General features: G+C 37.8%; 1 protein-coding gene across 14 annotated transcripts in view; it reads right to left on the bottom strand.

The window, feature by feature from the left end:
• The window catches only part of PAM (peptidylglycine alpha-amidating monooxygenase), a 283,688-nt gene that overhangs the window by 217,050 nt on the left and 45,154 nt on the right, over positions 1–21,484 (bottom strand). The gene's annotated exons all lie outside the window — the stretch shown is intronic.

Genomic DNA, 21,484 nt, shown 5'->3' with positions numbered 1-21,484 from the left:
AGAAGTGGGGGAAGACATATCAGATGGGGGGACAGCATGCAGAAAGGCAGGGACACCTGACAGTTCATAATGTTCCCTCCTGCCTACTTATCTCTTGGGAATGGTGATCTACAGGTCAAATGCAACCAAGAGATTATTTGGCATAGGATCCAAAAGGGACCCATTACAATTAGCCATTTGAAAATTATTGGTGACTTTTTACAAAATAGTCTTAGGTTTGAAGCAGGTTTCAAAATACATGAAAAATGAAGTGGGTAGCAGTTTAGCAGGAAGAGGAGTAGGGGAAAGGTGAGGAGGAAAGGGGAGAGAGGGAGGAAGAGGGGTGAGTATTTAAGAGGAGACAGGGTGGAAAGAAGATTTCAGAACTAAGCAGGCTGAAATCGGACAGAAATGGCTGCTCTTAGTGGGACTGTATAAAGTTTGGTTTGTTTTTATAACTAATTGAAGAATTATGTTTCTTCAAAATTATTCATTGAATTATTCTTGATCAAGTAAAAAACTATTTCCTTTTACATTAAATAATGTTTATACAATCATATGTAACTTTTGCTAATCCAGTTTATTTTTTCTTATCCAAATTATCACCCACCCTTAAGATACCTACCTTCTCATATTTTTTCCCAGTTTTATCCCCAGAACAAGTAATGACAAGACAGTTAATATATGCTACCTTTTCACAGCATTGGTAAAGAAATGGTCTTGCCTTGAGCCAATTTTCATATTTGCTATGGAATTCAGATATCAATTCACTATCAGAGCCCCTTGACACAGATAATTCAGAACTGAGTATACTAAGAGAAACACTTTCAAAATGTTCTAAAAACACAAAACTTTTAGAAATATATCAAAGATCACCATTATCACCCTAAAATCACCACCATTTTATAATTATCAGAACCTTGATCCTCAATCAAATGCTACCTCATCTACATATAAAAGGTAACTAGGTTACCAATCCAACACCAAACAATGAGATGTTTTAATAACTAGATGTTTTTATTTCCTTTTTTTTTAACTTTAAATTCTTAGAAGACTAGAAACCACATCACCCAACTCCTTTTCCCTGCTCCAAAAAATCATGATTATTTTGTAAGGAAATATGTTCTCCATATAACAAAGTATTTATTAGGCCAACTTACTAAATGTGGAGTAGCACAAAATACATTATACTCTTTGTTATACTGCCACATCAAAGGTTTTTTTTTTTTTCTCCTCCATACAAGAAAATGTATATGACTTGCTAGATTTATTTTTTTTTATATTTTTATTTTAAATTATTTTATTTTTATTTTTTTAACATTTATTTATTTTTGAGACAGAAAGAGACAGAGCATGAGCAGGGGAGGGTCAGAGAGAGAGGGAAACACAGAATCCGAAACAGGCTCCAGGCTCTGAGCAGTCAGCCCAGAGCCCGATGCGGGGCTTGAACTCACGGACCACGAGATCATGACCTGAGCCGAAGTCGGACGCCCAACCGACTGAGCCACCCAGGCGCCCCTGACTTGCTAGATTTATAACTGCAGCCTGTCATCCAATTACATAAAACGGCGAGAAGGCAGCTATAATCCATTACAGCAATGTGTATAAGGTTCAGGAAATAATAGATTCCTTATGTATGACAAAGGTGAAAATTTTAAATTAAGAGTAAAAAAGAGGAATATTAGGAAGTGACAGATGAGTGAAAGGAAATTCTTCGATATTCATAACCTTGGAGCCTAAAAAAAATCACTCCAGGCTACCAAAAACCAACTGAACTATTTTATGCATCATTGCAAACAACCAGGAAATATTACGCAATGTTTTATAATCTTCTATCTAGATACTCTATCTTGCCAGTTGTTCAGATCAAAATCCTTTGGAGTCATCCCCAGTTCTGTTTCGTTCATACCCAATCCTTTCTCTCCACTCCATCTTCAAAGTAAATTTCGAGTATCTCTCCACTGCTCTCTGGTCCCTAGCTCCTTTCACCAAGGTTACCACAGTTCCTCCCAACTGATCATTTCCTTTCCTTGGCCGGGGTGAGCTTTAAGAAAGGCAAGTCGGAGCAAGTCACTCCCATGTTCAAAACTCCCACTGGCCTCTGCTCTTGCTGGGACTAAGAGGGTCCTGCACTATCTTGTCCCCATTACCTATCTGACCTCATCCCCAGCTACTCACCCTCATTCACCCCATTCCAGACACAGTGACTTCCTTGCTGTTGTTCCAACACATCTGCACACACCCAAGGCCTAGGCCCTTGCTCTTTCTTCCCTGTGGCTGAAACACTCTTTACCCAGGCCCCTCGATACCTTGTTTTTTCATCTGTCACCTCCAAAGGTTCAACCATGACCCTCAGTGAGTCATTCTCGGACCACTCAAAATAGAATTGCAAACCCAACCACAAACACTTCATCACTCCCTACCTCTACTTCCTGCTTTGTTATTTTTCTATCGGTGCTAACCATACTCAAACAGTCAATATATTTTAATTATTTGTTTATTGTCAGTTTTACACAACTAGAATACAGACTCCATAAAGGGAGGAATTTTTGTTGGTAGATCAATAGTATTGACACATAGTGGATTTGCAAAAAATATCTGTTGAATGAATCAAATCAGTTCCAGAAACAGACGGTTGCTAATGATACATAAATCTCTTCATTTCTTGTACAGTGGTTAAAAGTTTAGCCTGGTGGAAGTTTTATGAGCTTTCACTGCAACTTATGTTTTAGGTGGAAGACCATCTAACAAGCTACCTCTGAAGTAGAGTCATAACTTCAAAAAAAGACATGTCACCAAAAATCAAAAATAAGAAATAAACCCATTGGTGAGGTCAATAATTTGAATCTATCCTTAAATACCCAGAAGAAATTAATGAGATTATCTATGATGCCCACAAACACTGGCATAGCATGTAAAACAACTTTACTTAAAGCTCCTTGATTATACTACAGAAACATTTTCAATGAGCAAGGACATGCAAACTTCAGTTCTTAAAGACTATATGAAGTCAGAAAATGTAATTTCACAAAGTAATTCACAATGCATTCTGTGACTTTCTTTGCAAACATGACTAAAATAATTCAGTTTCAGTCCTAATGACTGCTCCAAACATGCCAATCCCAACACTACTAATTAGCAGCAAGCAAACACTCTACACTAGACATTATCTCTTTCACCAATACTCCAGGTTGTTGTTAGGCCCAGACTGATTTGGGAATAATTAATGTTTCTGCAATATGCAAATCTAAAGCAGAGTTCACTATATTTCCATTGGCAAATACTAATAAAAGCAGGGTCATCCTTCTACTACCTTTCCCAGAACATCTTCATAGCATGAATTTAAGAGGCAGCAAGCTCCCAAGTTTGGTCAAATGTGCTCTCATCACTGAAGAAACTTGAAATGCGCATGAAAACATTGCATGAATTCCTATCTCTTTAAGCTTAAGATTTCCCTAGCCTGAAATCACTTATTTCCTTCAAACTTGCCTCCTTCAGGATTCCCCATTTCTTCTTACCTTCCCATCAAGGCTGCCATTGGGGATTAGAGAACAGTCATCTTTATCTTTTTATTCCTCCCTTATCACATACAATTGGTTGTCAAAACCTGTAGGTTCCTGTAGCAAGTCCTTAGTTTTCAACTGCATGACCTTATTATCCATTCAATTGGTCTTCTTGTCTCTGGTCTCTCTGTGATATAATCAATTATTCTTTTATGCACTGTTTCATCAACTGTCTCTCTGTCCATCTATCTATTCTCTTACCTACAGGATTAAAGTAAGTGTCAGTCTATTGTGCTTCTACTTAAAGAATTTGAATGGCTCCTAATAGTCCACTGAGTTAAATGTAGATCCCTCCACCTAGGATTTAAGGTCCTCTCTAACAATGCCCCACCATGATTACCCAATCTTACCTCCTTTTAGTTCATTTCAGTAAAGAAAGCAGCAGTTGTCTTATCTCACAAAACACCTATAATCTTTCACTTCAAGTCCTTAGAGCACCTGTAGTGCTAATAAGTTCATTTACTCATCCAATTGACAAATGTTATTTGTCCCCTAATATATGCTAAACATTGTTTTCAGAGCTCAAGAGATAGCAGTGAATAAAACAAAGGTTCTTGCCCTCATGGAATTTATGTTCTGGTGGGGAAAGACAGAAAATCAACTCAATCGTAAGAAAAATATGTTAGATGATAAGCACTAAGAAAAAAAAATCGAGAAAGGGAATTAGGGATTATTGGGTACAGTTGGGCGGGACAGGCTGATAATTTTAAATAGGGTGTTAATGGAAGATTTCACAAAGAAGCAAATACCTGAAGGAGGTGAAGGTACAGCCCGGCAGGTAACTGGAGGAAGAGCACTCCAGGTGCCGTAGGAGAAAATGTAAAGACCTCAGGTGGGCAACAAGTTTGGCTCACCACAGGGAGAGTGTAGAAATACAGTCCAAGGGGTAGATGGAGACCAGCTTTTTTAGGACTTAACCTCTACCCTGAATACAAGAAGCCACTGGAAGGTTTTGAGAAGAGGAGAGGCACGATCTGACATGTTTTAAAACAATGACCTCGGCCAATATATTGAAATTAGACTGTAAAAGTCAGGAGACAAGTTAAATGCCTGTTGCAAGAATCTAAGCAAGAGTTAATGATGACAGCTTGGATCTGAGTGGCAGTAGCAAATGTGGGGAAAGTGGTCAGCTTCTAGGTAGCATTCACAGGATAAGTAGTAGAAAAGGAAGAGAGGAGAAAAGAATGACTCCAAGGTTTTTGACCCGAGCTACTAAAACAGCACTGTCCAACAGAAGAAATATACTGTAAGCCACACATGTTAACTTTTAATTTTTTTTAAGTGTTTAGTGATTTATTTTGAGAGAGAGCCTATGAGTGAAGGAGAGGCAGAGGGAGAGAGAGAGAGATAATCCCAAGTAGGCTCCATGATCAGCACGGAGCTTGATGCAGGGCTCGACCCCATGCACAAACTTGGGATCATGACCTGAGCCAAAATCAAGAGTTGGTGGCTTAACTGACTGAGCCACCAGGCGCCCCACTTTTAATTTTCTTATAGTCACATTTTAATAAGTAAAGGACAAAGATGAAATCAATTTTTAAAGTATATCGTATTTAGCCCAATAAAACAAAATACTATTTCAATAAGTGATCAATATAAAAATTATTAATAAGATATTGTATTTTTCAAATTCTGTGATTTCTGGTGTGTATTTTACATTTACAGCACATTTAGTTCAGTCTAGTCACATTTAAGTGTTCAAAAACCACATATGGTTAGTGGCTACCATATTGGGATCTTGCAGAACTAAAATGATTAAGTGGCTTTTTCTTTCCTTTTGTAACACGGATACTAGATGTAATGGGGATGCTAGTTATAGTTTAAATTATAATAGCAAGTCATGGGAGGCAATCCAATATTCACTCATAAGAGTCATTAATAAATTATGGTACAACCAAATAGCTACTAAAAGCAAGATTCCCAAAGAACATTCAAGAGTATACAAAACATGTTCATAGTAAAGTGGGGCAGGGGGTGGGTAGGGAAGGATCAGAGGAAAAAATGGTATATACAAAACGATCTCATGAATAGCAATGAGAAACACACACACACACACACGTAAGCTTGGAAAGACATATGTCAAAGTGTTAATTAACATTGATCATTTCTGGGATATTTGATAGGAGAAAGACTATAGGAAGAGTATCTGACACAGGGGGATGATCAGAAGTTTTGAATATGTTACATTTAGGATGCCTATTAGACTCCCCAAGTGGAATATGTTATCTAGAGTTAAAGAGGGAGGTTCTGATCACTAATATGAATCTGGAAACTGTCAATGTTAGATAGAATTTAAAGGCAAGAAAATGTATGAGATCATTAAGAAATTGGGTTTCAACAGAAAAGAAACCAGGACCAAGGACTGCACCCTAGGATATCCAACATTTAGAGTAAGGAGGACTGTAAAGAGTCCTAAGTTCTAAGGAGGTGAAGGACCAGCCAACAAGACTGGGAAGGACAGCAAGTTAGGTTGAAAGAAAACAAAAAGAATGTGATAGTTGTAGAAGTAGAAAATGAAAATGACCACCTTTTCAAAAGATACTTCAAGTAACATCCAAGGAGAACTGAGAACTGACCAAGGTATTGACTTGAAAGTGAGTCACGGTCCTGACATGAGCAGGTTTCGTGGAGAAGTGGGCTCCAAAAGAAGTGGGTTCAAGACAGACCAGGAGGAAATGAACTGCAGAAAAATTCAACAACCATACTTGAGCATTCTGCTGTGTAGGAGGGCAAAGAAAGACCGTGTATGAGGGTAGAATCATAGCCTTATGTTCTCAGGTTCTCTCTCCCACTCTGATGTAAGTTTCTTAAACCAGGGATTGTCTGAGCCCAGTATTAACTTTTGCAGCAACGAATTAAAAATACGTGCCTAGCAACAATATAGTAATTTTACACAGGCTGGCATACTGAATGCTGAGGTAAATCAATGGATTAACATGAAAGTTAATTCATGGTTCAAATCATCGATTGGTGAAAACTTCAACTCAGGGTAAACACCTCTGAAAAGTAACTGCAATCTGATAATTACTGGGTGTCATGAAGCCTAAGTAAAAATTCCTCAGTGAACGCTTTCATCAAGGATGCTTTTTCTTTTTGCCAAATTTCGCATTTAAAAACTACTAACCACTACATTTCTTTGACATTACTGCAAAGATGAAAAAATCCCAAACACTGAAACTTCAGGCAGATAACCAGTGAGTTATCTGCTATGACACAAAAAGACCATAGACTGTAAACCAAATCAATACAGGAGATTGTTACAGTGAAAAATACAATGACAAGAAAAATCAATTCTTCTTCAAACTTCCAACATTTTACTACGTCTGGGCAAATTTCAGGCTATTGTTTCTGCACAATCAGTCTTTCAACAATGGTTCGATTTTACCGGAGAGTCCTCAGAGTTAACATATTAGGAGGCAACTCTAGATAACTATTATCAAGCCTAATATATGTTGCTTCTTGGCATAAAAAAAAAATCTTGGGCTCTTTAAGTTTCATTTAGAAAACACACATTGTTTCTAAATAGTAAGTAAAGAATTCACTTTCCAAGTTTAGCACCCAAGATTGAGAAATGATGGCCAGAGAATGGGTAGGGTAACAGAATAGTTGAGGTGATCTCTAAGAAATGTAAGGTTTTGAGGTTTTTGCACTTGGGTGTTAGCCATTTGAAAAGGATACACTGGTAACTTAGTGCAGAAGTTTCAATGTGCAAATATTGCAATCCATTTTACTCACCATAAAACGCCTTATGAAACAGTCAAAATAATTCTGCTGGTGCTGCTTCTTTACCTCATCCTATCAACTTAACAAGACTCCAGTGTCTCAACACAATCAGTGCTCTCAGTTCCTTTTCCTGGTTTACAAAATCGACCTTCAATTTCTTTTCTCTAGAACCAATCAGGCCTCTTCCTTCTGCCCTGTCTCTCCTTTAATTTTACCTGCCTTCCACCCACAGAAGAGACTGATAACTATACAATCAAGGCTCTGCAGCGGGAGAAAGGGAGAGGCAGAGGCCACCACGTGTAGCATGATGCTTTACACTCAATAGGGATCCCATACACAGGAAGTGGGCTGCTTGCATTAAATATTATAGGGAGCCTAAAGGAAGAGGCAAACAAGAGTAAAGAGAAGGACTGACATAGGAAGCATTCATTGTGAAGTAACCCCATGTATGTCAGCATGTGTATGTTACATGTGTGGGTAATAAGGAAGAGAAAGACATTCTACAACAGAAAAAACACAAAGAAAGTATGTGAGTTTTAAGTCAGGCAAGTGGTTGGCTCAGTTGGTTAAGCGTCCGACTTCAGCTCGGGTCATGATCTCGTGGCTTGTGCGTTCGAGCCCCACATTGGGCTCTGTGCTGACAGCTCAGAGCCTAGAGCCTGCTTCTGATTCTGTCTCCCTATCTGTCTGCTCCTCCCCTGTTCACTCTCTCTCTCAAAAATTAAGAAAGGTCAAAAAAAATTTTTTTAAGTCAGGCAAGTGGGACCAAGAAAGGTGGGAGGATAAAACGCTTAACAGCATAACAGTAAGTCTGCCACCAAGTAAATACATCAACTCATTTACCGTTTTTTTTTTTAACGTTTTATTTATTTTTGAGACAGGGAGAGACAGAGCATGAACAGGGAGGGTCAGGGAGAGGGAGACACAGAATCTGAAACAGGCTCCCGGCTCTGAGCTGTCAGCACAGAGCCCGATGAGGGGCTCGAACTCACGGACCGCGAGATCATGACCTGATCCGAAGTCGGCCGCTTAACCGACTGAGCCACCCAGGGGCCCCTCATTTACCGTTTTTAAAAACATTACTTTTCAGTAGAATGTAAATAAAATGACTTTATCAAATTCCAACTGGAACTTGCCACTTGGTAAAAATAACCATGAAAATAAGACAATATGGGTTATTAAGTGATAAGAAAGTTACTGTCCATATGTAGTTCCTCTTTCAGCGGAAACTCCTTGAAATACAAGGTCACATCGTCCTTTGATTAATTCTGCATTGTGTTTAGTGCACCACCATGCACGTGACAGCATTCAATAGTAATCACTGAGATTGCACTTTGATTGAAGAGGGCAAGACTGACCTTTGCCAACAAAGGAAAACAATGCCACCTGACTCCTGTCATACTCTAATACTCCAATTGGTAAGTTACATTCATCTGTCACTTTCTCTCCTAAGACTCTAGGGAAAACGTTAAACTTAACTTGTGGTATGTATTTGGTAACAGAAGGTTTCAATTTAGCTAAATCATTGGTGAGCTCATTCCCTTACTTAGGAATATTGAAGGCCGCATGATGGTCTGCAATTGCCTCCCCTCTCCAACACCCTTGGAATGGGAAGAAAGCACCTGAGAACAGCTCTATTTTCTAGCATGACTGTGGCTAAATCCCAGGAATCAACCTACTAACCCCCAACATAGGCTTACTTGTTGTAAAGTCATCTAGGATACAATAAGAATCAGGCATGAGACATCGCTTCTCGGCCTTTTGGCTAAGATCAAGTGTAAGAACCAGGCATGAGAAGTGGTGCTGTCTAAGCTTTCCACCCTCTTGGCTGGTCTTGTGCTGCCCTCCTCACCGTAACCCCCTGACAGAAGATGGCAAGCCTCTCTCCCTGTGCCTTTTGTCATTTAAGTATTGCTGCTCTGACTTTGCCCCCCAGCCCCACCACAGATTTTGCAAGCAGAATGGGAACCATTTATTTCCATTAATACTCGCTCCAAAGAAGGAGTTAATGAAAAAAATTGGTCCATGGTTATAGAATCTTGCTTCCATAGCGGAAATTGACAGAAACAGGGGCATTCCACAAATTAAAATAACATAACTTTCTTCATAAAAATTTCAATAATTGCTTTCCTTTTTGCAAGGCTCACCTATTTTAAGGCCGGAAGTCAAATTAAAGCAACAATTAAAGGAAAACAATGGAATGCAAGGTCAGTGAGGAAAGTGAGTAGAGCTTGTGGTGGTTCTCTGATCTACAAAGGCTTTGGAACAAGAAAGATTTAGGATAACTGCCTAGTTCCATCCTTTCTTTGCTGATTGCCTTTACTCCCATTGCCTGAGAAAATCCCCCTAGAAATAAAACCGAGCTGGTTTTCAAAACAGTCTGTGAGAAATCATAACAATCTTTTAAGTTTTGATTTTGAAGTTTCCTTCCACCTTATCCACCACTCACTGACCACATATGATTCAGAACCTCAAAACTCTCATCTCCATTAATTAGTTCCTTTATCTCTGATTTCTCTCAAAGATAAGCTTTTAAGATAATTTTTAACAAAGTTAAAGGATCGGCAAAGCAACTGAGCCAGTTCAAAATGATTTAAAGATTAAATAGTCTCTTCTATCAGAGATGGCAGCTGCTCCATGATTTTTTTTTTTTTTTTAAGGAAACAAAGAGATTTAATCTCTAATGTACCATAGCTGGGGAATTCAGTATTGAGTATTGTGTACACATTTTTTTTAACGTTTAAAAGTGTTTGTGTTTTCTTCATTTATATTAGCATTTAACACGTACTATTGATAAAAGTAAACATTGAAGTGAATTTAATATAAGCATGAAGAAACTTTCAACTAAATTTTTGGAGATATTTTCTATAGATGCACAGCTATTATGTTGTTTATCAAATTGTTTAGCTGATTTTATTTTCAACTTCATTGTCAAATAACACCTTTCTTTTAATAATGATATTTTTATTGAAAAATAAATCCCATGATGGGATGAAATCAGATTATGCTTTTATATAGAATCCTAAGGATGCTGCACCCCTCTAGTACCAAAAGGACCCATAGCTACTTCTTGCAAAGAAATGTGCCTTCCACAAGCTCATGTCTTCTAAGCAAGGGTTGTAAGGTAGTTTTCAGTTTTCCTTAGAAAATGATTCCAAAAATAAAAAGGAATATGAGAAAGAATATAGCTGATTTTCTTCCCATTTCTTTTCCTTCAGAGAACCACAGCAAAAAGTAATTTTAGGCTTTCTGTCCAAAAGTAATATGCTAGAGTTCTCTCTCCTCTGCATCTTTTACCACTGGTGTTTAGCAAAGAAGTTTTAAAAACTACTGTTAGATATAAATGACCTAATGCTTAGTATGGATGGATACATGTGCCATGAATTGGCTCAACTCTATGATAAACACAGGATATGAACAATAAAATATTTTTGCAGCTGTTGGCCTCAAGTCTAGTGTTATTGATTGTGGGAATATATTGTGCCTTTCCTAGGAAACCAGTTAGGGCATACCTGTCAGATTCATCTGCTGTGTCTTTTGACGCAAATGGCTTAACGGCAGATCAATGAATGACAGCGTTATTCAAAACTCAGGGTTACCAGGGCTCACCTTTGCGTCTGGCGGCCCCACCATTACCCTTCAGTATCTAAAGAAACCCAGGATGATTCACATACGAGGTAACTAATGGAATTTTTGCATTCCCAAATCAGTTTTGTTTAATTAACTTCATTTGACATGAGCCGTTCACTAAAAATATTAAACTGAGAATTGTGTCACTTTATAAGGCTCAGATCCATACCTCAGAGTTTTAAATGTTTGAATTGGTGAAACACTACTCTCTAATCTGATTTTTCCTCATTAATTATGCAGGGGATGGCTGCACCCACCGAATTAGGTCAAAATTTCATAGTGTCTGTAGGCAATCACCAGTTTAACTTATAGTTGTCAATAAAAATATCCAATGTGTGAATTTAATGTTGATAAAATCAGCGGTACATTTTGTAAGCTTTCTGTGGTGGGCAGGATAAAGTCTCGAAAGATGCCTCTTTCCTAATCCCTAGAACTTGTAAAATATGCTGCTTTACAGGACAGAAAGGACTTTGCAGATGTGATTAAGGTTAAGGACCTTAAAATGGAGAGATTATCCTGGGTTATAAAATCAGCCTAATCTAATCACATTAATTCTTTAAAAGTCGAGACTCTGCCCCAATTGCAGAGAACCAGAGAGATGGCTGCATGAGGATTCCTTCAGCATTTGCTAGCTGTAGAGAGGAAGGAAAGTGGCCATGAGCCAAAGAATACAGGCAGTTCGTAGAAGCTGGAAAAGATGGGAAATGGATTCTCGCCTAGAGCCTCCAGAATGGAATGTAGCCTTTCTGATACTTTGACTTTGTAGTCCATTGAGAGCTGTGCCAGACTACTAACCAACAGAGCTATAAAATACCGTATTCTTTAAGCCACCATGTTGGCTAAATGTGTTACAGCAACAAATGAAAACTAATAAACTCCCTACTTATTATATTGTTGTAATCCTTCCTTTTGCAGGGGAGAAGTAGGTTTAAAAGTTGACTAGGAAAAAGGGCTCACCTCCAACTAGGGAGAATGCTGCCATGATAATGAAAACCAGCCTATGAGGGTGTGGGCGTCCAGGTTCTAGCCCTGGCTCTGCCATTAAAAGAACAAAAAAACAAAACAAACAATAACAAAACAAAAAAAAAAAAAAATTGGGGCAAAGCACTTAACCAGTCCCTTACAAGTTGAACCGCTTTCTCTCATTGGAAAAAAGAATGTTTATTTTCAGGTCTATCTTCTCCATACAGCTTCTTCTAATTCTTTTGGATACTAGTTTCATTTAGCTTGTTGTCTTTCTGGTGACAACCAAAGTGATGCTTCTCCTGCCATAGTCCATCGTCTCATGATGGTAAACTCTACAGACCTGCCATTTTCATATTTTGAGCAAGAACAAGTTTGAGTATCTGTAAAACTTAAAACATTCTTATTATGACATAGGAATAAAATGAAAGAATAAAATGAAAACTCTCCTAAGACAATTTTTAAAACCCCCTGCCTAAAACTGCTTGGAATTACTTCTTAACTCAAGGATAAAAGAAACTGTAATAATCTTCACAGTATACTCTCTAGAAACTGCCACCCGTATCTGTTAAGTCAGCAGGAAAATATCTTCATGGTTATATTAAGGGCTCAAAATTACAGAAGTATTTTTTAATTACAAAGAGTTAGTTACTCAATAGATTAAATTATATCACCCAAAACATTAATACAACAATGAGCAAAAATTTCATGGAACATAGCTTGGATATAAAAGTTTCCTTTTTAACACAAGCATTTGGAAAGAGGTTTTCAATAAAAGAATTTTTCAAAGTATGAAAACACTTTACACTGACTTAATTTCTTTAGTATTTAACCTACCATGATCTAAGTTATGCAATATATGTAGTAAGGTAATTATGTAATGTAATATTAATGTAATGTAATTTATTAATTACATTACTGTAATGTAAAAATGTAATATATGTAATACATATCTCAATATGTAGTAAATAAGTCATAATATCTCTCTACTTCTCAGGAACTTTTTAAAAAAGATTTTATTTTTAAGTAATCTCTATACCCAATGCAGGGCTCAAATCCACAATCCTGAGATCAAGAGCCACAGCCCTACTGACTAAGCCAGCCAAGTGCCCCAGGAATTTTTTTTGATAGCAATTAACTAGCAAATTTTCAAACACATGAACAGGATTAAGTATTCTAAACATAAAGTAATTAAAAGTCAAAGTAGTTTAGCATGTTTTCAGAATAGAACTCATAAATAAGCATTTATGATATTTAAGACAGAAATTCTTCACGTACAAGTAGTTAAATTTAAATTTTTTAACTTTTCACACTCCCTCACAACTCTATTTCTCACAGATTCTCTGTAGAAAGGTGAGTGAAGGGTATCACCAGTCCACTAAGTATCACACAAAAACAAAGGAAGGTATATTCTAGAAGATGCTGAAAATAAAACAAAAATTTTAATCAATGTCTCTCTAGAAATGGACTAAACCATTTAAACCATTGACCCACATCTCAAAAGAGCCACCTGTTTACTTCCACACACAATGAAGGTTCAGTTACATTAAAATTGGGGGAGAGGGGCTCTCTACTCCATTCACTCTACTCTTTTTCTTTCTTTCTCTTGCAAAGCTATCCATTAATTAATTAGAAACTGCCTTCACCTACCAACTTCATTTATACACAGTAGCATGGTCTGCATAGACATACTCAACCAGTCCTGTGGAAATCAAGAGGAAATAAATGCAAGACTGATCTTGTCATATGGACAGAACTCTCATAATGCATCGAGACTCAGAAGCAGGCTGGGAGGAAGAAACCTGCCTTGTGTGTCATCATTTATTGTCTATCGAAGAGGCATACCATAGTAGAAAAATTGAAACACAAAACTAACTTTTCAAGGGAAATGTTTGTTCATGGCTCTTCTAGGAGAATGTTGTAAGTGGTTCTAAAGTATTCTTGTCATAGAGCTGAACTCAGCTGGCTTATCATTAAGAAGCATGAATATGCATTAAAGGAAAACTTTTATAAAGCCCTAATTTCATTTAACATGACAATAGGAGCATTGTTTTTACTATCAAATTGTGAGTTATTTAGAAAAGCATTAAAAGCATAAAATAAGTATGAAATGGTAGTTATTAATATACTTGAAGCTTCATACATCTCCCTGTAACTGAATCTTTGTTGCTATAATGGAAGTTTTAATTTCTCTAACAATGCAAATTCTCAATGCAACCTGGCCCTTCTTTTCTACTATCTGCCCATGTCATCTTGACCTTTAAAATGTTAATATTTAAACTGGATAAAATGTACAAACTACCAATAAAAATATATAATTTACAGACTTAAAAACAGTGACGCTTGTCAAAATATTTTAGGGAATTTATGTATTTCAAATAATTTGTAATCAAAAGCTCTACTGTGTTTGCTAATGCTGCTTACCAGGGAGAGTAGCAAGCATTACATTGTGCATTCAGTTATTTTTATAAACCTATCTCACATGCGTACACACACACACAAACACACACTTTGAGTACAAACTGTAAGTCTATTCCAGGTAATTGGATGAAATGCTCCCATATACTATGATTTCAGTTATTAGTATATCTTAGAAAGAAGAAACCATTCACATACCTAAAACAGAATAATAGAGGCATTATTAATTCTCTGATATGCAAAACAAGGCACTCACCTTCCATTTCTAGGGACGTCTGAAAGTGCGCTGGAAACCGAGCAACGGGAGAGGGGCTTTATTGCGGGGTGAATCATCCCCACGTAAAAGCTCTGAACAACCCCTGTAAGCATACTGACATCATCAGGAGAGACTTGGAGGCAGAGGATACTATGGTAACCAAGCAATGTGCTGGGAGACAGAAGCCTTTAATTGCTTTAACAACTTCCTGGGGCTCAAGCTACCAGGCTCAGATTTGCTAAGTGGGAAGTGAAGATTGTCACAGAAGCGGCAAATGTGACACAGAGCAAGGGGACTCAGTGAATTTTGAATCTATTCATTGAGACGCGACTTTTTAATGACAAATGTCATTACATGATTCCACTAGCAATATTCATCTCACAGCTGAAGCTCTGACAAAGTCACAGGTCAATAAATAATGCTCCCAGGTAGCAACAGTGTAAGTATTCATAGATGGTTTTCTCACTTAACGAGCATTAATATTATTGCATTACAAACATCCTTTTCCTTGAGGATGAATACTTGATTCCATTTGAAAAGAAAGCTCACTTCTGTGCCTTCGGAGGTCAATGTGCTGATAACAATGAAAACTGATTCTATTTACTTCTCCAGGAGGCAGCAGCTGCCCGTTCCATTTATCTCCAAGCTCCAGGAAAGCCTTGCCAATACATCACTTATCCAGGAAACACCTCCAGCGAAATGCCTAATTATGACACCCAGATAAAATCAGAAGAAATCTGCTGTCTTACTGCCACACAGTCTTTTTGATTAAGTCTCTTCTATCACACGCAGAATTACTTCTACTTGTAACATTCCCTAAAACTACACATAATTTAAATCTCCCTTTGAACTATTTGTCCTCCTCCACATCTGTCACCCACGTTCGTGGGAATACAATCCCTTTAAAAAATACCAGGTTTAAAGTAATTGCTTAAAATAACAACACTTCAACATCAGACTGAATCTGTAATGATATACCATGCTTATTCGATCAGATGTGATGCTTTAATAAGTATACAATTTATCATCTGTGGTATGAAAACTATTGTTTTCTTCTCCATGAAGATTGGATTGACATGTTTTTTAAACAATACCCCGGTCTAATTTTTCTACTGCAGATACTGTAATCGTAACGCAAGTAACTTGGCAGATCATCTTTAAGATATTCATAACGCAATAAAAAATGAAGGTTGTCATTCTGTACAGTATACTTAGATCTAAGCTACTTCAAAGAAACTATTATTATCTCTATTTCAATCTAGATGAGGTGCGGCCTGCCTTTTAATGTTTCCCTTGTGAGTAAACAGTGTACAAATGCATAGCGATAATACTGCTTAAAAAAATAGTAAAATAGAATACAACAGCACCGATTTACAACCCGGAATAATGTAGAGAATTTATACTCATTGACAAGTTGGACTTTTCACTGCTTGTAGAGGTTAGGGAGAATTGTGAAAGTAGAATAGTCAGCTGTCACAAAAAAACACAAAATTCAGGGTTCCTTAACTTTGGTAAGATGAAAAAGCCTTCCAACAAAATGGAATTACTCCCTTCATTTTACTTGTTCTTCCTGAGATCCTCAGTTTGAGAAGCAAAATATGCAAACTTTATCATGATATAAATGAAAATGTAAATACATATGCAAAGTGTACCATGATATAAGTGACAATAGTTATATATATATATATATATATATATATACACACACACACACACATATATATATATATTGATTCATGTTTTAAAATAAATGTGTTTGCTTACCTGAATATGCATTGGAAAATGTCTAGAAGTTACATATCCAATTACAGACTGAGAGTATGCTCCAATTTTTACTTTATATAATAGTTTTATACTTTTAAGTGTTTTTCTTACCCATGGATATGAATTACAACTGTAATTCAAAAAATGGAAAATGTGTTTGAACTTGTTACTCTATTCTACTTGCTCTCAGAGAAGACCAATGACAGCTTTAGTGGACTATATCCTAATACACCAGCCAGACAATTTTAAGGTTGCTTTAAACAGTTCTCAGAAGGAAGATGATCCACCTGTCTAAACAGAATTGGATGGGAAAAGCAAATAAAGGCTATCTGGACAACACACACACAAAAGGGAGAAGGTGAATGGACTTTTGTAGAAAACTGACAGTCAAAAAGGAATAGTCCAACAGTAAAGCTAGTTTGTTACATTTTTTTAAAAGGTACAGCTTAAAAAACAGTATATCCAAAAGTAAGGCCAAAGCAAGAGATTTCCGACCAAAGGGCTGAACGCAACATGTAAGACCACCAGCAGGAATAGAAATCAAGTGTCACTGAGACAAATGGCCCCAGGTAGCCAGATTATGGGTCTTATTAAAGATGCCTACTTTAGGGGCACCTGGGTGGCTCAGTCGGTTAAGCCTCCGACTTCAGCCAGGTCACGATCTCGCGGTCCATGAGTTCGAGCCCCGCGTCAGGCTCTGGGCTGATGGCTGGGAGCCTGGAGCCTGCTTCAGATTCTGTGTCTCCCTCTCTCTCTGCCCCTCCCCTGCTTGCATTCTGTCTCTCTCTCTCTAAAATAAATAAACATTAAAAAATAAAGTTAAAAGATGTCTACTTTACAGAAAAGAAGCGTAATCTCTCCAACTTCCATTCCCTAACTCCAGGCTTCATTTAGTTTTTATTCTCCTTTTAATCTACAAATCATTTTCTCATCAGTGTTCTATTTCCTCTTGCCACTCCAATACACTTTATAATCAGTGCAATCTCACCACCTTCTTAGAGAAGATTATAAACGCTTTCCTAAATTGACAACTTCGTACAAAAATCACTACCTCTTCCTTGGATCCCTGAGGATCTCACAGAGAAGCCCTGTGAAGTACACACCTACATTAAGCCACTCACAGCACAGAGCTGGGATCAGGGACAGAATCTACCCAATGACAGCATGAGCTCCACCAAGCTCTGACATATTCTTGCTGGATAACTGTACACCCCTTTAATTTGTCCTAAACATCAGAAAATCCACTTCTTATTTCCTAGCAGATCCCAAGGCTTCACAGATATCCAACAATATTATAATTTCTCAAACTGAAAGAAAACCAAAGTTAGAAGGTGAAAATACTCTTCCAAAAACAACAACAACAACAACAACAACAACAAAAGACAGCATTTTTCCCAAAGAAGTCACCCCTTGACTACCAAAGTATGATCAATCTCATATAATTCCCATGCAACCACCGTAATCCTTCAATCAAAGTTTAGTGTTCAACAAGGCCCTGAGCTGACCCTGTTTCTTTAACTAAAGTAAATTTATGTTGGCAAGTGCTGATTCAGAAGCAAATGGGGGTTAAAGTGCCACTTTTGAGGAGATGTTCGGCCAGGATTTCTAAAGCCTTAACAGTCAGCCACAGTAGCCAGCCTACCTCCTCCCCCAAATCACTTTTCTGATGATATATATAAACACCCTTAATCCCAAATCAGCTCTGCCTCATAATTTACATTGAATTTCTAGCCCAGATGAGCAATGTTCTTGGCTCCTCTGGTCTTAAAACAACCCTTTTCCTAATTTCAGTTAAACATACTATAAGTACAAAAACAATCAAAAATGACAGTGGCATATGGGATTATACTAGCATTTGGGTTCAAATTAGTTCACTAAAACAAATTCATACTGATTTAATTAAAAGAAAAAAAAAGTATCACAAGAACTTCCAATGGCAAAAGGGTTGTAACTCCCCATTGTCCTTAAGTCCAGTCAGGGGCCAAATTTCAGTGATCTATCTCCTTTCTGTTCCTGTCCCATAGTTGCCCCTCTTATGCAGCCTTCTCCATCACTCCTCCCATAGTGCTGTGGTCTCGGGTCTCCCTGACTTCAGTGTCTTGCTCACTTCTTTAATCATTTCATGCATCACTGTGTCCTTAATGAGTCATCACAAAACATTTTCTTACCAGGTTACCACAAAAATCCAACATCCTAACAGGCCCCTTGTGAGCCACGGAATCAACTGCAGATTTCACAGCTTCACTATAAACCATCTTTGTCAAACCTACCTCCTTGAGCTACATAGTCAATGAACTAAATACAGCCAAAGAGGTACATACAGCCGGTGAGGCACACTGATATGTCCTCATCCTTTCCCTCCTCCAGGCCTTTGCGCTTTCTGTCTCTTCCTCATGAAATCCCACACCTACTTCCTGATCCACAACTCCTCCTGTCTCTCCTCCCTATCAATCTAACAATCCTCTACGGCCCATCCCTTCCATCAGGAATGGGTTCCTCCTCAGAAACACCAGTGTTCTCTATCTTACTAACTGCATTTAAAGCATTCCACTGTCTAGTTATTAGCATGTGTCTTATCTCCCTGCTCCATTTAACCTTCTGAAAGGTAGAGACAAAAGTCTGTATTTGCCTCTTATTCTCTACATGGCACCTTGCCTTGCATCTGGCATTCATTCAATAAATACTTATCGGATAAATGAACAAAAATTTATTATGTCTTAATTTTTTTTCATTTTCCAGAGTGTTTAAGACGAAATTATTGCACTTAATCTTTGAAACAAGCTAGCAGGGTAGGTAGGGTAAAGTAGAAATTGGAATTTCACTTTTAGAAGTAAAAATAAGAAGCAGAAGCTCAGAATGATGCCATGAATTCTCTTCTGTCACACAGCTTCTAGATTCCCCGATTTCCCAACATGTTCCCCACCTGGACATCCACTACTTCTAATGGCAGCCAGAAAGGAGGTGCCCTCATATTCCTACACAGTGGATCTGCTGTTTCTGAAGAATTCAGGCCAAAATGGCCTTAATTTTTCTGTCTTACCAATGATCCATGGCATAGTCATGCATTCACCATAATATTCTCAAGTCAACTTACAAGGCTTGGGAGAAACATCTTTTGTTACAATTTATCTCCCTGTATCTAGCTACCATCATAGAAAGGCTGCTTCCTCTGTTTCATCCTACCTTCTCAGAGTAACTGATATGCTGGGCAAGCCCCTGACTTTGCTAAACATCAGTTCCTCATTTTCAAACAGGGAAGAAGAGTACTACCTCGTATTGTAGTTATGAAGACAAAGATAAGGCACAAAGTACCAGCACAACACAAACACTCAGTAAGTAGTAGTTATTAAAATTAACGAAAATGAACAAAACCACAGAGAAACAGATTATGCCACCATCTCTGAAAAGCTTCCTTTGTATTTCAGAAAAGTGTTGTAATTAGATGATGCAGAAGTAGAAACTGACCCAGTAAGGGCCCTTAAGAACTTGACTAATCAAGTAGCCGGTGGGGGTTGGGGTGGGGGTGGGGGTGGGTGGGGGCTCAGTCTTTTGGTGTTTAAAATGGGGATGTTGGTCTTTTCCAGGCTAATATTCCATGTGTGGAAGCATTCTATAGAATGCAGTTATTTTTTCATTTCCTCCCCACAGATACCTGCCCTCTTTTGTAACCAAGCCCAGCAGAGGACCCAATGTGTGGATTCTTTTCTCACTTTATGTAACAGACTGAAATTATTCAAAGTTTTATCCTTAAAGAATTTTAATTTTGCTTTCATTTAAAGATCCAGAACTAGATCTTTATACTACCTCTGAACTCACTCAAGAGTCAATTAATGTTTTCCCAAAGCTAAACACAGATTATAAAGCCTTCAATGTTTTGAATCTAAAAGTCAAAGGAATTACAGATGATGGCTTAGTCTAATACCAAAAAGTTATTTCAACATTTCGTGATTCTAATTTTGATTATGATTCCCAGAGGAAGCTCTGGATTAAGTTCTAATACACTTTTTCTAAAGAAGCCAGTTTAAAATAAATTCCCATTTTAGTCTCTCAATTAGTGGAACTTTAAAATACATTTTCCCTAGGATACAAATAAGGAACTCTGAAGGAAATGTAGAGCATTTGTATGAATCACAGCATAGATATTGTTTTCGTGAAATAAAAGGGAGCATAAGCAGGGTTAAAGAAGCTGCCTGCAGTCTAAGGAAACCAACGGAGCTGAAAGGGTCTGACAGTAGGATGTGGGTTATAATGCTTCTGAATGAAATCCTTTTGTGCAAGGGTCTCACAGAGGGCATCCAGGCAGGACTGTGTGTTTGGATTGAAATTAATCAACCAGTCAGTTCCACAATGCTAAGATTCCTTCCGTTTAACTGATTAAGGCAGGTTTACAGGCAGCTCCCAAATGATGTCAATAGCTTCTAAAAGGTCAAATGCAGAAACACACAGCAAATGTCCTAGAGTAAAAAGCACCAATAACTTCTTCCTCTATAATTTGCTGGGTGTGACTCATTATGCAGTGGATTATCCCTTTTTAATCAACTGCCCTGGTTTTCTTTTTCTGTTCATTTTCCCCCAAAAGCTAAAACATATTTCTACATCTTAATGATATATACACATTACAAGATTGCCTATTGTATTCTACAGTGTATCAGACTAAAACGATATAAGTGGTCCAGCTTCAGCATCACATTTTGCATGGGGGGTAGAGGATGGAGCAGAAAAGAGCAGAAGCCGAACTATTCTAGTCTAGTCAATAGGGGCCAACTACAAGCAAACCATTATCTGTGTGATTAAAGCAAATTCACACACAAAAAGCTACAGCCCTAATAAATGCCATTGTCAAGTAATAGATGCTCAGGATATAGCATTACGAAAGAGGAAGAACCACACCAGGTGGAAAATTACATCTGGGTTCAAAACTATGAATTCTAGCCCTTCAAGAGCTTCTTTAAAGTCCACTGTTTCATTGTCTTTCCCAAGGGACTGAATGCATTCTTGTAAAATATTAATCATGCATGTCTTGGGCACTGAGTTGAAAAGGCAAAGGGAAGAGAAGATAAGCCAAGAATACTAGAGTGTAGTGATCAGGACCAGGGCTTGTCTGACAATGCTATAGGAACAATAACTGTGGCCCAGAGACTCAGAGAAGTTCCAAGAACTCAACAGAGCCCCCTCCCGCCCATTAATG

This window comes from Acinonyx jubatus, chromosome A1 (genome assembly GCF_027475565.1).
Source record: "Acinonyx jubatus isolate Ajub_Pintada_27869175 chromosome A1, VMU_Ajub_asm_v1.0, whole genome shotgun sequence".
NCBI lineage: Eukaryota > Metazoa > Chordata > Mammalia > Carnivora > Felidae > Acinonyx > Acinonyx jubatus.
The sequence above is the reverse complement of the archived record's forward strand: the minus strand, read 5'-3'. Positions and strand labels throughout refer to the sequence as shown.